Genomic DNA, 14,595 nt, shown 5'->3' with positions numbered 1-14,595 from the left:
CACCCATCTCTTCCTCCCCCTCCTTCCTCCAGCCTGTCCCCCTCACTCCTCCTTCCCCCAGCCTGTCCCCTTCCTCCTCCTCTCCCCAGCCTGTCCCCCTCACTCCTTCCCCCAGCCTATCCCCCTCCTCCTCCCAGCCTGTCCTCCTCCCCCTCCTACCCTCAGCCATATCTCACAGCTGTGTGAGTGTGGGTGTGAGTGTGGGTGTGAGTGTGTGTGTGTGTGTGTGTGTGTGTGTGTGTGTGTGTGTGTGTGTGTGTGTGTGTGTGTGTGTGAGAGAGAGAGAGAGAGAGAGAGAGAGAGAGAGAATATCAGAATATTTTAGGAATTCTGTCCAGCGCTATTACACTATTAGCCATAATGAGCAAGAAATACATAACTACCTCAACATAAACAATAAAAATTACCAGTCTACTTTAATTAATGTACATGATAAAAACAGCTCTGTGCAATTTGGTTAAAGTGAATTATCACTGATGCATTCAACATAGCCTTTACTACTTTACTACTACTAGACTATAGGCTTCAAATGTGCTCTGTGTAGAAAACCCCACCCGCATAGTCACACCTCTGAACTTTCACCCCTTCTAGACCTCATCCCGAGAGACTTTCTTCGCCGGACCTCTGACCTGGGTCATCTGACCATGGTCAGCCAATCAGAGGTCTCTGAACGTGTGCGTGTGGGTTTTGTCTGAAAGCTATTTCAGTTGGTTCCAGAGGTGTAGACAGAGAGACAACAGCTCAGAAGAACTCTGCACCACCTCAACTCACAATAGACCTTTCTAACATGGTCAAGCCTTTCTAACATGGTCAAGCCTTTCTAACATGGACAAGCCTTTCTCTGGACACTCCCTAGCTGGTGTTGACTGTGTCTCTAACCATGTAAGTGGACTTATAGCCAGTTATGGTTAATTTGGTGTATGTTTAATCTGAACATGTTATTAGCTCCATGCTACTATGTGACTACATTCTTTTACATGTCTTGTTCCACTATAATATGTTGGTACTTGTTGGTATATGCATGTGTACAAGTCATGATACACATTCTGTATATTTCGCTCTTTGGTATGGTTACATGCATCTTCAGTATTTACTCAGGCAGTACAGCCTTGGCCCCTTTGTTACCAAAGGACTAAAGATGGCCGCTGTGTTTGTTGTTTTACACACATAATATGGTCGACATTCCAATTAAAATTCTGAGTGAGAAGCCCTTCCCAGAGATATTTTTGACATGAACAAACAAATTAGATGTATTTGAAAAATACACTGAGTAAGTTGTTTTTATTGTTTTGATACTCTAATTGTGTTTCAGCTTTTCAAAGTTCCAGTAGGCCTCTGTCACCTCAACCTCTGGGCTTCATGGGGTTGAACTGTTTGAATGTTTATGGTGTATTTTGATTGGTTAATGGTTAGGATTTAAAAAGCAGATCAGAGTTTTAGAGAGAGATCTGTGTTCCAAAGTGAGACATTTCTCAGGCTATATCTGTCACTGACAACATGACAACATGTTTTAAGGTTTTGAACTTGAGCTCTCTGCATCTGCAGTTTTACAGTAATGTGCAGAGGAACATTTCTAGGAAGAAAACTTGATGACAAATAGCAGTGTACAAGAGACCAGAGATGCATTGTACTGAGACAGGCATTGAAGAGACCACACCCACTCAGAGTGATGTCATAATCTATGTTCTTACAAGGAATCATTTCGGTAATGTGCTTTAACCTTCCTGGAATGTGCCCCCGCCTTTATTTCATAAGCGATCATATAAGGATGATTACACATTTATTGTCCAAGACAAATTTCCCCTCTGGGACAAAGGAAATCATATTTCAATGCAATTGTGAGAAAAAATATATATATATTTGAAAGCAACCAGTGTTTTTACAGAAAGGATGGTCCCAGCTTTCTGTAGATCTCTTCCATTTCTCAACTGTATTGACCTACTGGAGAGTTTTTACAACCAAAGTAATCCTGTCTTTCATGGCTTTGAGATACGGAGCTTACAGAAAGTCAGCCATTAGCAGTGAGTCCATAGGCCTATCAACACTTGCTAAATTGTAGTTACTTCGCTACTATGGCCTATTTATTGCCTTACCTCCTCACGCCATTTGCACACACTGTATATAGACTTTCTTTTTTTTCTATTGTGTAATTGACTGTACGTTTGTTTATTCTATGTGTAACTCTGTGTTGTTGTTTGTGTCGCACTGCTTTGCTTTATCTTGGCCAGGTCGCAGTTGTAAATGAGAACTTGTTCTCAACTAGCCTACCTGGTTAAATAAAGGTGAAATAAGAAAATATATTTTTTTAAAACACTCCAGGAATGTACTTTCTTTTCTGGAATGTTGTGTGTCCCTTGTTAATAACAGATCAGATACAGACATTATGCACACAGTGTAAATCCATACATGTAACAGTACAGTTCAGACAGTGTAAATCCATACATGTAACAGGACAGTTCAGACAGTGTAAATCCATACATGTAACAGGACAGTTCAGACAGTGTAAATCCATACATGTAACATACATTGTTCACACAGTGTAAATCCATACATGTAGCAGGACAGTTCAGACAGTGTGTACACAAAGTATACTCTATGTACAGTACTTAAACATGTAACAGGGATAGACCTAGTTCAGATACCGCTCTTCTCTTTGCTCTCCCTGAAGCCATGTTGTGTTATTTAGGTCACAGCTGCACCAACCCCGCCTCGGTCCGAAACGGGTCTGTTCAGCGGACTGCAACATAAATGTTCAGATAAAAATGCATTTTGTATAAGAGATACAGTATGAAGCTCTGTCCTGTACAACAGCGAACGATTTCATACGTTACGTTTCTATCTGAACCAACGTAACCTTTCATACTTCTGAACACACCCCTGGCCTGGTTGGGACATGAGGAGAGACCTCACTGGTGTAGAGAGAGTGGTGGTCTTGTGATCAACAAAGACTGGGTCTGTTCGAAGAACACTGACGTTGTTTTGACGTTGGTTTTCATTCTTAGAAACCAAGGGCTCCAAATGGCTCATCCAATGGGTTAGTCAGGCCTTTTAAATCTCCTCCACCAGTCCTCTCTTCTGCTGTTGAGGGTGGAGATGAGGTTAGTCAGACCTGGCTCCTGTTCATTATGCCACACAATAGCAACTGTCAAAATGTTTAGCAATGAAGAAAAAAACATTACAACGTTTTATTGGAGCATGTAGTCCCTCCCTGTTTCAGTCAGTTTTTTTTGTGTTTGGTGACTAATGAACACAATCCCAATGATGACTTACCCCCTTCTCCTAGTCTGTGTCATCACAGTTAGTCATGGGGCTCTGATAAATACAGTGTCAGCGTTGCAGTATGGAGTTCTTATCAGTTAGGTTGACTCTGTGGAGGGGCGCCTTAACGGACATTCCACTAGGTCAAAGTATGACATGCTGTTAGCACAGAGCAGCTAATTCAATTATATCAATAGAAGCAGATACATAAGCAAAGAAGAGGTCAGAGCTTTGATCTACTGACTCAAGTTGTTATGTAGTCAAGCTCACTTCCAAGAAGGCATAGTCCAGCCAGCAGAAGAGGAGGAAGTCGGATGTGGTTGAGAAAGTCATCTGACCAAGTGTCTTGGAACTGCAGCTCAGTGCACATTGGGGTATTATGTTGAATAACTTTGGGCAGAAACAGAAGGGAACTTTTATTTGTCTCATAAGTATTATTTTTTTCCCCACTAAAGTTAGTGACTATTTCTCTCTCTATCTGTGTATGTGTGAAGCCTGACCAATGGGGTTGCTTTCCTCCAAGCTGTGCGATCACTGTCCACAATGTGCAGAGTCCTGCCAGGTGGCTGCAGGGTCCGGGGAGAGGTGCCTGTGTGAGTGTCACAGCTGGGAGTTCTGTCCTGACCGCTGCTGTGACCTGACCTGCCAGGTGTGTCTGGATGGCTGCTTCACCTGCTGCTCAGCAGACTGTAGCTACACCTTCTTTACTCTCTGCCTCGGCCTCGCACAGAACTGCACCGCCGTCTTCAAAACAGACCGACAACAACCTGGGACCTCAGAGGCTCAATGTGAATGTGAGTAACAATTCATTCATTTGTTCATTCCTTTGTTTGTTTGCTAAATCCTTCCTTCCTACAGTATATGATTTGTGTTGTAGATGGCATGCTGGATTCAGACATGGATTTCTCTTAATAGATTCACTGCAACAACTATTACAGATACTACAACCAGGACCAGACTAATTAACAGGTTCACTACTATAGAGACTGTAACCAGGACCAGACTAATGAACAGCTCTACTAACAGGTTCACTACTATAGAGACTATAACCAGGACCAGACTAATGAACAGCTCTACTAACAGGTTCACTACTATAGAGACTATAACCAGGACCAGACTAATGAACAGCTCTACTAACAGGTTTACTACTATAGAGACTAGAACCAGGACCAGACTAATGAACAGCTCTACTAACAGGTTCACTACTATAGAGACTATAACCAGGACCAGACTAATGAACAGCTCTACTAACAGGTTCACTACTATAGAGACTATAACCAGGACCAGACTAATGAACAGCTCTATTAACAGGTTCACTACTATAGAGACTAGAACCAGGACCAGACTAATGAACAGCTAACATATCCACTACTATAGAGACTGTAACCAGGACCAGACTAATGAACAGCTAACAGGTTCACTACTATAGAGACTGTAACCAGGACCAGACTAATGAACAGCTCTACTGACAGATTCACTACTATAGAGACTATAACCAGGACCAGACTAATGAACAGCTCCACTAACAGGTTCACTACTATAGAGACTATAACCAGGACCAGACTAATGAACAGCTCTACTAACAGATTCACTACTACAGAGACTGTAACCAGGACCAGACTAATGAACAGCTCTACTAACAGGTTCACTACTATAGAGACTAGAACCAGGACCAGACTAATGAACAGCTCTACTAACAGGTTCACTACTATAGAGACTAGAACCAGGACCAGACTAATGAACAGCTCTACTAACAGATTCACTACTATAGAGACTATAACCAGGACCAGACTAATGAACAGCTCTACTAACAGGTTCACTACTATAGAGACTAGAACCAGGACCAGACTAATGAACAGCTCTACTAACAGATTCACTACTATAGAGACTATAACCAGGACCAGACTAATGAACAGCTCTACTAACAGGTTCACTACTATAGAGACTATAACCAGGACCAGACTAATGAACAACTCTACTAACAGGTTCACTACTATAGAGACTATAACCAGGACCAGACTAATGAACAGCTAACAGATTCACTACTATAGAGACTATAACCAGGACCAGACTAATGAACAGCTCTACTAACAGGTTCACTACTATAGAGTCTATAACCAGGACCAGACTAATGAACAGCTAACAGGTTCACTACTATAGAGACTATAACCAGGACCAGACTAATGAACAGCTCTACTAACAGATTCACTACTATAGAGACTATAACCAGGACCAGACTAATGAACAGCTCTACTAACAGATTCACTACTATAGAGACTATAACCAGGACCAGACTAATGAACAGCTCTACTAACAGATTCACTACTATAGAGACTAGAACCAGGACCAGACTAATGAACAGCTCTACTAACAGATTCACTACTATAGAGACTATAACCAGGACCAGACTAATGAACAGGTCTACTAACAGGTTCACTACTATAGAGACTGTAACCAGGACCAGACTAATGAACAGCTCTACTAACAGGTTCACTACTATAGAGACTGTAACCAGGACCAGACTAATGAACAGCTCTACTAACAGGTTCACTACTATAGAGATGATAATATACACTACCGGTCAAAAGTTTTAGAACACCTACTCATTCAAGGGTTTTTCTTTATTTTTTAATACTTTCTACATTGTAGAATATTAGTGAAGACATCAAAACTATGAAATAACACATGGAATCATGTAGTATCCAAAAAAAGTGTTAAACAAATCAAAATATATTTTATATTTTAGGTTCTTCAAATAGCCACCCTTTGCCTTGATGACAGCTTTGAACACTCTTGGCATTCTCTCAACCAGCTTCACCTGGAATGCTTTTCCAACAGTCTTGAAGGAGTTCCCACATATGCTGAGCACTTGTTGACTGCTTTTTCCTTCATTCTGCTGTCCGACTCATCCAAAACCATCTCAATTTGGTTGAAGTAGGGGGATTGTTGAGGGCCGTGTCATCTGATGCAGCACTCCATCACTCTCCATCTTGGTGAAATAGCCCTTGCACAGACCGAAGGTGTGTTGGGTCATTGTCCTGTTGAAAAAAAAATGATAGTCCAACTAGCCCAAACCAGATGGGATGGCGTATTACTGCAGAATGCTGTGGTAGCCATGTTGGTTAAGTGTGCCTTGACTTCTAAATAAATCACAGACAGTGTCACCAGCAAAGCACCCCCACACCATAACACCCCCTCCTCCATGCTTTATGGTGGGAAATACACATGCAGAGTTCATCCGTTCACCCACTCACAAGACAAGGCGGTTGGAACCAAAAATCTCCAATTTGGACTCCAGATGAAAGGACACATTTCCACCGGTCTAATGTCTTTTGCTCATGTTTCTTGGCCCAAGCAAGTCTCTTCTTATTATTTGTGTCCTTTATTAGTGGTTTCTTTGCAGCAATTCAACCATGAAGGCCTGATTCATGCAGTCTCCTCTGAACAGTTGATGTTGAGATGTGTCTCTTACTTGAACTCTGTGAATCATTTATTTGGCCTGCAATTTCTGAGGCTGGTAACTCTAATGAACTTATCCTCTGAAGCAGAGGTAACTCTGTGTCTTCCATTCCTGTGGCGGTCCTCATTAGAGCCAGTCATCATCGCGCTTGATGGGTTTTGCGACTGCACTTTAAGAAACTTCAAAAGTTATTGACATTTTCCGTATTGACTGACCTTCCCGTCTTAAAGTAATGATGGACTGTCATTTCTCTTATGGACTTGGTCTTTTACCAAATAGGGCCATCTTCTGTATATCCCACCTACCTTGTCAACACAACTGATTGGCTCAAACACATTAAGAAGGAAAGAAATTCCACAAATAAACTTTTTAGAAGGCACACCTGTTAATTAAAATGCATTCCAGGTGACTACCTCATGAAGGTGGTTGAGAGAATGCCAAGAGTGTGCAAAGCTGTTGTCAAGGCAAAGGGTGGCTGTTTGAAGAATCTCAAATATAAAATATTTGTGTTTAACACTTTTTTGGTTACTACATGATTCCATATGTGTTATTTCACAGTTTTTATATCCTCACTAATATTCTACAATGTAGAAAAGGGTAAAAAATAAAGCAAAACCCTTGAATGAGTATGTGTTCTAAAGCTTTTGACCGGTAGTGTACATGTATATAAGACAAGATTGTCTTATTTAATTGGCACTTATCACTGAGAAAATGCTCATAGTGCAAAGTACAGCTTTTTTGCCCCATTAATTGGAATGATATCAAATGACTGCTGAATGAATGAAGCTATCTATCACGTGTTTTGGGATAGTCGTGCAGCGTCAGACCTGGGTTCAAATACTATTCAAAATCATTTCAAATTCTTAATCTGTGCCTGATCAAGCCTGTCTGGTTTAATTAACCAATAGAATAGTCTCCAAATTACAAACCTCACCAATCTGGCCACACGGAAGAAAAATGCTCAAAGATTTGAAAGATTTTAAATCGTATTAGAACCCAGGTCTGAGTAGTATGTAACTAACTAAATAATAACTCCACTTCTAAGAGAGTTTGAGTTCTGTTTCATGTCCTCTAATCTGGGTTGACCCCTACACAATCTGCATGGCCAAGCCTTTGTGATGCTGTGGCTTCACTCCAGATTCGTCCATTGTTTACATCCAACTGCATTCCACTGATAAGATACCATATATGTCAATAAGAGACTGACTACCATAAGGCAGCTCCGGCAAATGCCAGATGGGCTGGTCCATCTTAAGCCCAGCAAGCCTGTCAAAATCGTGTTTCACACAGAACGTTCATTATTTGGCCAAAAATGAGGGTCTTAAGGAAAACAAATGGGCTGCTGTGTTAGAAATGCCAGATGCCTCGTCCCAGTCCGTCCCTGATGCCACTGCATTCCAGTAATATGATAGAGTAACAGCAGGCCCATCTGGCCCAGATCCCTCCTTTAAGCCCTGGGATCCCCAAGACACACTGACAATAATGACTAAAACCTTGTCTCTTCCTTGTATTCATTTATCAACAGCAGCCAGTCACAGATGGGCAGATGGCCAAATGAGTTGTGTGGCTAGCACATTGTATTGTGGCTCAGCCAGCTAGCTAGACAAGACAATGACACTTCACTAAGAGGCACCAGGAGTGTATTACGAGCAGTGAAACATTCTGAATGTTGCAGAAATGTAGCTATAGAGCCAGCTGACACGATTCCTTATTCTACATGATAAAACTCTTATCGTTCTACACAACACATTTCTATCTGAACAGACCCCAGGTTTCCATCTCTGACATTAGGCCTCCTCACCTTTTGTCCCAAATGGCACCCTTTTCTCTAGTTGACTTTGGCTGCGTTTAGACAGGCAGCCTAATTCTGATCTTTTTTTCCACTAATTGGTCTTTTGACCAATCAGATCTTTTTAAATCACATCTTTTTTCAGCGCTGATCTGATTTGTCAAAAGACCAATTAGTGAAAAAAATATGTGTAAACACAGCCATCTTAGGGAATAGGATGTCATTTGCAACGAAGCCCTGGTGTAGGAAATTCCGCCCACTCCAGTGACATATTTCCCTCAACCCAATCCTGTTCCTCCCCCAGTGGTGTAGCCTGACCTTAAATACACTCACCTGAAGGCAATCAGTGGTGGAGCCTGATCTTAAATACAGTCACCTGAAGGCAATCGGTGGTGCAGACTGGTCTTACACTCACCCGAAGGCAAATATTTATAAATGCCAACTTTCTACCTGCAACTCGCCATGAAAGGTTAGAAGACAGCTTTGGCTTTCCAAGTTGGGAATTGAGGAAGTATCGCTAAGTAAAGGTTGGTAGAAAATGTCCTGCTTACCCTTAACACTACCATCATCTGAACGGCTATCTGCAAACTGGAACAGCTAGTAAGGTTGATGAGCCATTGATTTATTAGCTACCCCTTTAAACTGTACTCCAGATCATCCTCTGTCCTTGCTGACAACTGTGGTAGCCCATACACATTTTATTTATTTAACTAGGCAAGTCAGTTAAGAACAAATTCTTATTTGCAATGACTGTCTACACTAGACAATGCTGGGCCAATTGTGTGCTGCCCTATGGAACTCCCAATCATGGCTGGTTGTGATACAGCCTGGAGTTGAACCAGGGTCTGTACTGACTCCTCTAGCACTGAGATGCAGTGCCTTAGACCGCTGCACCACTTGGGAGCCAACCTTCTATACCAGAGGAAGACAACCCTGTTCCTGGAGTGCCACCGGTACTGCAGGATGAGCTAATTGATCAGTTCAGGTGTGTTGAATTTAGTCAGTCACTGGTCTTCCAGGTCAGTTGATCCAAAAAACATGAAGTCCCTGCAGTGCACCAGGACTAGACTTTCCTGCCTTTGTTCTGTTCTAGACTGTCCTTTAGCAGCTCTGCCCTGCCCTAGACTGTCCTTTAGCAGCTCTGCCCTGCCCTAGACTGTCCTTTAGCAGCTCTGCCCTGCCCTAGACTGTCCTTTAGCAGCTCTGCCCTGCCCTAGACTGTCCTTTAGCAGCTCTGCCCTAGACTGTCCTTTAGCAGCTCTGCCCTAGACTGTCCTTTAGCAGCATGCCTTCCAGTTTTTCCACCAGGTATTCATCAGTGCCACCAGTCCCTCAACCTCAGTGACAGCAGCTTATAAACCACTCACTCACCTTGGTGTCAAATGTGAAGTATTTGCTGCTGTGAATCACTGGTGGCCATTTAAATGAAGGAGGGTGGGCTCATAGTAATGGCTGGACTGGTACAAATGGAACAGTATTAAACATGGTTTGATTCCAGCCATAATTATGAGCTCTCCTTCCCTCACCAACCTCCATTGGATGTGAATAAAACCGGTATGTGTTATTGGGCGGTGTGCTCGGCTGGGACTAAGAAGAAAAACCTGAATACACACCCATCCTGTCTGGCATCTACCTCTGAGAGGTGTTACCTCAGTTTCACTCTGTGTCAAGAGACACTTCAGGAAGGACGATTTTTCCACGCACACCAAGAGCTGCTCTGGGAATAAGACAATATTTAGAAAACAAACTATAGTTTACTTTAAGAGAAAGTTAGAAGTATTTATTTTTTTAATATAAAGGAGTGGGAGTCGAACTTGTTGACGCGGTGAAAGGTAAACGTTGAAATAACAATACTTTACAATTCTCTAATTTTAGCTGCTTAGTTTTTGCTTTAATTAACAATGTCACTGTGCCTCAGCCTTGTACAGTTCTGCACCGCAGTCTTCAACACAGACCCATTGTTCATAACACTGGAGTTTAATTGGTCCCCATTGTTTTTGACTATTTAACCCTTTTACTAAAGTGCGCCTTCCCTCTACAAAGATCTGCTGTATCCTTAGCAACACTTCCTTCCTCTTCTACTAACTTCTCTCCCCACCTACGTTCAAGGCTACAAAATGTGGTAAAAGGTACTTTACAGCTGTGGTTTTAAACGGCACAGGCAGCCAATCGGGATGTTTACCCCATTTATTTAAAGTAGAAAGTGGCTTCAGCTCGTAATTCTGAAAACTGTGCCCTAGATTTAGATATAAACAGGTTTTTGATGAAAGGATGACTGTGTAGCTAGATCAAGCAGCAAATCAGAACTGCTAATCATATTACAATGAACTTATATCTCCCATGGTAAGTGACTCCATCATAGTGTGCTGAGTAAGGGTTAGTATAGGGCTCAATTCCAGTGAGGTGAATTGTGGTGCTGAGTATGTGGGTGTGTCTTTGGCGTGGTTTAGTCCATGTCTTTAGGTAGCGGGTCCCTCTGTGATGTCACTAGACGTGGTTTAGTCCATGTCTTCAGGTAGAGGGTTCCTCTGTGATGTCACTAGACGTGGTTTAGTCCATGTCTTCAGGTAGCGGGTCCCTCTGTGATGTCACTAGACGTGGTTTAGTCCATGTCTTCAGGTAGAGGGTCCCTCTGTGATGTCACTAGATGTGGTTTAGTCCATGTCTTCAGGTAGCGGGTTCCTCTGTGATGTCACTAGATGTGGTTTAGTCCATGTCTTCAGGTAGAGGGTTCCTCTGTGATGTCACTAGATGTGGTTTAGTCCATGTCTTCAGGTAGAGGGTCCCTCTGTGATGTCACTAGATGTGGTTTAGTCCATGTCTTCAGGTAGAGGGTCCCTCTGTGATGTCACTAGATGTGGTTTAGTCCATGTCTTCAGGTAGAGGGTTCCTCTGTGATGTCACTAGATGTGGTTTAGTCCATGTCTTCAGGTAGAGGGTTCCTCTGTGATGTCACTAGATGTGGTTTAGTCCATGTCTTCAGGTAGAGGGTCCCTCTGTGATGTCACTAGATGTGGTTTAGTCCATGTCTTCAGGTAGCGGGTCCCTCTGTGATGTCACTAGACGTGTCAGGGATCACAATAATACAGCTTTGTTATTCACAGGATGTAACACCTTTTGTGGATAAGACAATGACTATTGATTTACTGATGTATTGATTAACAAATGAATTGCTCCCTTCTCTCTCTCGGCAGTGACCAGGCAGCTGAGACGTTGGCTCATCACTATATCGATTTGCAGATTGCTTTCATAACAAATTTATGGACACTTTTTCCTGTTTTCAGCGGTCGCCAGACAGACATGGGCTGCTGCTTCAGCGGGTCTGAGGGGGACGGAGAGGGGGACATGAAGCACGGGGGGGACAGCGGCTGTAAGACGTGCTGTCTGAAGACCAGGAACTGTGTGATGAGTGGAGAGTGTGGACGGGCTCTTCAGATTGCCAACGTCTGTGCCATGTGTGGGATGTGCATCCGCATGTTTGTCTGTAAGTATTTCAGAGATGACAACCTCAGGGGTAATAAGGATGCCAAAACATTGGAACATAACGGCTGTTTAATACTGTATGTTAATGCGTCATCTAAGACACAATTAGCAATTTCATGTTATGATATTACAGAGCAAATTGACCCAAGTTGGCACTAACCAGACAGGTATACAATGTTTCATGGCATACTATAATGCATTAATCAACATTAATGAATAAAGACTAAATGTAATCAACATTCCTAACACAGTGAAGTAATCAGTGTATCAGGAACAGAACTCATTGTCCTCCATATCTCTCTCACAGAGCTGTGACTCCATGAGGTCAGACCTGCTCTCATTCCCATGGCAGCTGTACAGAGCTGTGAACAATAGGACCGGTATGCCACTCTCCCATGGGTGGATCACCTGGGATCCAGCCATGTTACAAAAGACAGACACACCCTGGACCTGCCCTGTGCCTTAGTGCCAATAGAATCAGCACCCTGGACCCGCCCTGTGCCTTAGTGCCAATAGAATCAGCACCCTGGACCCGCCCTGTGCCTTAGCGCCAATAGAATCAGCCCCCTGGACCCGCCTTGTGCCTTAGTGCCAATAGAATCAGCCCCCTGGACCCGCCCTGTGCCTTAGTGCCAATAGAATCAGCCCCCTGGACCCGCCCTGTGCCTTAGTGCCAATAGAATCAGCCCCCTGGACCCGCCTTGTGCCTTAGTGCCAATAGAATCAGCCCCCTGGACCCGCCCTGTGCCTTAGTGCCAATAGAATCAGCCCCCTGGACCCGCCCTGTGCCTTAGCGCCAATGGAATCAGCACCCTGGAGCCAAGCAGGAAGGAATGTGAAGCGTATCCTGTAATTGATGTCCTTGTGCAATAGTACTTGTCTTCCTCTTCTGTTGTAAAACATCTTGAAACAGTGTGCCCTAATGAACATGACCCTGTCCTGCTGCTGTTTATGCAGAGCTCCAGCTGGAGAGGGAACAGGCAGTAGGCTAGGCCCAACAGGCAGTATGCATGCACAAACACGAACACATTGTTCATGCCACCAATTGGTCTTTTGAGAACTGGAAGATCACGCAGGGAGTAGGTGGAAACATATTCATACCGGCGAAGAGACTGTACCACCGGGAACACTCGGCTGTGAGGGGAAATTATGTTTGTTGTGGAGAGAGGAGGGGGACCGATACGGGGGCAGAGAGAGCGGGATGAGAGCAGAGCTAGAGGCAACAATCTTTTTCATGCCAAATTCTCAATAAAACGGTGCTTACAGGATGACACCAGAATGTACCAGATATAAAATCTGATAATCCTTATTGTAACATAGTGGTTTGGATGGGAAAGTGCTCATAGACTGTGTCCCAGATGGCACCCTATTCCCTTCATAGTGCACTACTGATAAGAGGAGGAAACTACAAGATGAACTGAGCATGCTGAAACAAACCAGTCACAGTGGTAGGATGTCCGTGTCCTCAGAAAATCATTCCATCTCTCTGAGTGTCCCAGATGGCACCCTATTCCCTTCATAGTGCACTACTTCTGACCAGGGGGTGTAGGGTGAATAGGGTGCTAGGCAGGTTGTGAGGATACAGACTATTGTCTCTCGTTCTCCTTAAGTATCTAAAAACCAAGTGCGTTGAGTCCGATACAGAACTGTGCCATTCATAGACTGGACTACAGTACCATGTTGACCTATTCTTCACTGCTGAGGTGAACCTTCCCTCTTCCAAACTTTGTCTTTTATCTGTAGAAAGTATTTTTTCAGCAATGCTCTTATGCTCCTTGACAGTCCAATATGTAAGAAAAGAGGTGCTTTTTTTTTTAATGATTCATTCGTTTTTTTGTAGGGTGTTTTTATATAGTCTTTTGGGGGTGAATTGTCTTCATGATGTCTATTGGGATGATCATTTATTGTGCTCAGAAAATAATTTCTATACTGTAGGTGTCGTAGCTGGGGAAGAAACTATCGGTATGGTTCAGTCTGCGTCCCCAATGGCACCCTATTCCCTATGCAGTGCACTACTTTAGACCAGAGCCATATGCATCCTGGCCTAAAGTTGTACACTATATAGATAGTCGGATGCAATTTGGGACGCAGTACTTTGTTGTAGTGATGACTATACACCATTTTTTTTTATGTTCACATTGTGTAATGTATTACTTAATAAAGAACTACCAAGTGTACCACCTGGTGACAATGTTTTCTGTCCCTCCCCAAAAATATTTTCTGTTGCCAATTGAAGCAGTTTCCTAAATCAAAGACCAGTCCTTCATGAAAGAAACAAACTGTAGCTTTTTGCCTGACCTCTCATGGGGAAACATTTCCAGAAGGACGTACTCCCACACAGCAGGTAGAATATGGGCGCACACACACACACACAATGAAATAACATCAGAAGGTGCCCCTTTGACTGAAGACCAGTCCTTACAACTTCCAATGAAGAACAAAATGGAAGATGTACTGATTTTATTAACCTCGCCATCTTCCTCGGTTATCTGTCCTTGACTGAATGCTTTCCTCTCTACTGCACTGTGATTCTCTTATATACAGCGGGTGGGTCTGGCAAGATAAATCATTTAGTAGGTATGGTGCTGTCAATCATACTGTAGGT

General features: G+C 43.1%; 1 long non-coding RNA gene across 6 annotated transcripts; it reads left to right on the top strand.

Moving 5' to 3' along the window:
* Positions 1 to 702: 702 nt before the first annotated feature.
* On the top strand, positions 703 to 14,167 carry LOC115171888 (uncharacterized). Of its 6 annotated transcripts, none has more exons than XR_003871280.1 (4): positions 703 to 882; positions 3,753 to 4,052; positions 11,792 to 11,991; positions 12,298 to 14,167. It is a non-coding gene; the product is annotated as an uncharacterized LOC115171888 (long non-coding RNA). The 6 variants fall into 6 exon arrangements; XR_003871282.1 differs by having other exon boundaries at positions 704 to 882; positions 3,810 to 4,052; XR_003871281.1 differs by lacking the exon at positions 703 to 882 and adding an exon at positions 2,319 to 3,632.
* Positions 14,168 to 14,595: the final 428 nt, after the last annotated feature.

This window comes from Salmo trutta, chromosome 32 (genome assembly GCF_901001165.1).
Source record: "Salmo trutta chromosome 32, fSalTru1.1, whole genome shotgun sequence".
Taxonomy (NCBI): Eukaryota; Metazoa; Chordata; class Actinopteri; order Salmoniformes; family Salmonidae; genus Salmo; species Salmo trutta.
Note: the sequence above shows the minus strand (reverse complement) of the source record. Positions and strands in the feature narration are given on the sequence as shown.